Genomic DNA, 2,992 nt, shown 5'->3' with positions numbered 1-2,992 from the left:
TGTGGTCCCAGCTACTTGGGAGGCTGAGGCAAGAGACTCGCTTGAGCCCAGGAGTTGGAGGTTGCTGTGAGCTGTGATGCCATAGCACTCTACCCAGGAGGATAGCTTGAAGCTCTGTCTCAAAAAAAAAAAAGAAAGAAAGAAAAAGAAAATGAATCATTTCGGTGACCTGAGCCCAAGGTGTAAAATGAGGAGCTGAAAGCTGTAGTGCAAGTGAATCCATCTCAACCTACATGTGAATCAGCAGTAATATTGGACAGTTTGAAAGAAACCAGCAAGGTAAAGGGTGGATAGCTGGTTCCACGGGAATTAAATTACCATCAGGAAAGGAATCTTCTCAAAGCTTGCCTTGCTTTGCTGTCATGACATGAAGGTAATCATTTCTACATTTTACTGTCCATGTGATAATAAATAAACCCTTTTCAACAATTGCAAACATATTACATATGGTTGGACGATGATGAAGTGTCCAAAGGCTGTCCACTACTGAATATCATTAGAAAAAACTAATTTCTGTTGTTTAGTGGACCAGCACTGATAATACCCCCTACAGCTTCATTAAACCTATCAAGGAGCACATGTACACTACAACCAGTGGAATGAATTGATGAAGATATTTGCTGTCAAGACATGATTGGTCAGTAGAGACAGGCCAATCCTCTTGAAAGACAATGGTCAAACACATGTTATATAAACAACATCATTCAAACTACAGAAGCTGGACATGGAAACTATCACCCACCAAAGTGACCAGACCTTGCACCAACTGAAGACCACTTCTTCCAGGCTTGGGAGTACTTCTTGTATGTAAAAATAGTCAATTCTCAAGGGACTTTGATTTGCTTTAGCCACCTTGCCTCTGCTAAGGGTTGTCCTCAGATGTCTCTCAGCCTTTTTTCACCAGGAACTTAACCCATCCCACCCACCACCCACATGGGACCACGGGTGAATAAATTCTCCAGTGAATATTGAATTGCTGAGGAATTTGGAGAAAGACAAACCAAAATTCTCATTCCATGGATTCCTTGGGTGCACCTTCCCAGCCTCTAGATGTGGATACACTAACAAGCTGGGGTGAGGCATATGAAGATGAATTAAATTCTCCTGATACTACAACTACTACTACTACTTCAGTATTTCATGAAGACGCTATTATATCAACTTTTCATTATAATAAGGATGTCAATGGGAAAGTGGTTCTTTGGAAAGGAGGCATGGCATTACTGAACTGTACAGTTACTGTGAATATCAGCAATGAAAGTCTCACAGATAAGAATCCTATATCAAAAAGGATCTTCATGCTCACATTGCCTGATTTCAAAGAGGATCTCCTAAAACTTAAAGGTTGCTGAACAGGTGAAGCAAAGTTGACAAAGGGTTTAATATGGCTGTCTGGTTCATCATTCATACAATGGGACCTAAATATAAGAGCCACTATCGCACAGCAGCCGAGCATTCCCTGTAAAGCTGCTGCAAAAATGTACTTCAGCTGGCAAAGGAGCAATCAATGTCTTCTGTTGGATTCTGTGTCATTCTGCAAAGTGAGGCTATCCTTTACAAGATGCAACACCTATAGCTCTTCACACTGTAAGCGGATTCCTAGAGACTCATGGGGAAACCACTGAAAAACTAGAATTTTCTGTTACTAATCTTGAAGAGACCCTTAAAGGAGAAGAGGTCATTGCCTTACCTACCTGCAGATATTGGAAACGCAGAAGGGGAGCCAGTGGTACCTGAACGGCAGATTAGAAAAAGTGAAAAACCTGGTGCTCCAGAGGATGACCGAGAAGAAGAAGATGAAGGCTTGGGAGTTGATCTCTCTTTCATTGGCTCTCATGCTTTTGCTCAAATGGAAGGAAATATTGATGAGCAAAGAAAAATGATCCTTCAGGGACAATTATCAGAGGCAGCCCTGCAGAAGTAGCATCAAGGAAATTATAATTGCTGGTTATGTCAAGCAAGATGTAAGGATCTGTCTGATATTGCTTCTCTAAAAGCCTTATACCAAACAGGTGTTGATAACTGCAGTCAAACAGTGATGGTGATAGTTGAAAGAAATATTTCTGTAACATTAATAGATATGGACAAGGCTCTTTCACATGTTATCCATGTAATGGATCACATTGCTGTGAAGGAATACGTGGTGTATATTTTCACACACTGACCAACTAATGCAATCACCTGGACTCTGACTTCCTTCCATAATTAGAATTATGCTGCCTCCCTTACACAGGTATCATAAGGATAGCATTTAGACAGAGGTTTGGGCTAGGTGCCTGTAGCACACTGGTTACAGCATCAGCCACATATACCAAGGCTTATGTGTTTGAAACCAGCCCAGGCAGCGAACAACAATGACAACTGCAACAAAAAATAGCGGGGCATTGTGGTGGGCTCCCTATAGTCCCAGCTACTTGGGAGGCTGAGGCAGGAGTATTGCTTAAGCCCAAGAATTTGAGGTTGCTGTGAGCTATGATGCCACGGCACTCTACCAAGGGTGACATAGTGAGACACTATCTCAAAAGAAAAAAAATAAAAGGGTATGATGACTGAATGAAAAATGCCAAGGGAATCTGTCTGGTGGGGTGAGTTCAGTTTTTTAAAAGAAAATAAATACATATGAGGGATTGTTACCAAAAAAATCGTCAACTCTCAATAAGTTTTAGAGAACACCTTTGACGATATCATTGCCACTCCCTCTTCAAGCTTCTTTGCTGCTAAAATAAACGAGCTACCCCTAAGATGACAATGCTGCGTGGACAGCTCAGATACATACTTTCAGTTAACGGACTGCTTCTTGTTGGAGATACAATAAACTAAACTATGCATTGAAACTCAGACATTTCGTATTTAATGAGCTAATGAAACACATGGAGTAGACTTCTTATTTCTCTACTCTTACTCTTTCTTTTTAGGGTTTTTTACATTTTCAGAATATTTCTGGGAGACACACGTTTTGGTTATATTGTGTGTTGAGTATATTTCAGACCAA

The 2,992-nt window shown here is 40.8% G+C and overlaps 1 pseudogene; it reads left to right on the top strand.

Annotated features, from left to right (window-relative positions):
• Positions 1 to 1,016: 1,016 nt before the first annotated feature.
• LOC100964658 lies at positions 1,017 to 2,205 on the top strand (annotated as a pseudogene).
• The last annotated feature ends 787 nt before the right edge of the window (positions 2,206 to 2,992 follow it).

The sequence above is a fragment of the Otolemur garnettii genome, unplaced genomic scaffold (assembly GCF_000181295.1).
Source record: "Otolemur garnettii isolate 467f Iridium unplaced genomic scaffold, OtoGar3 scaffold00288, whole genome shotgun sequence".
NCBI lineage: Eukaryota > Metazoa > Chordata > Mammalia > Primates > Galagidae > Otolemur > Otolemur garnettii.
The sequence above is the reverse complement of the archived record's forward strand: the minus strand, read 5'-3'. Positions and strand labels throughout refer to the sequence as shown.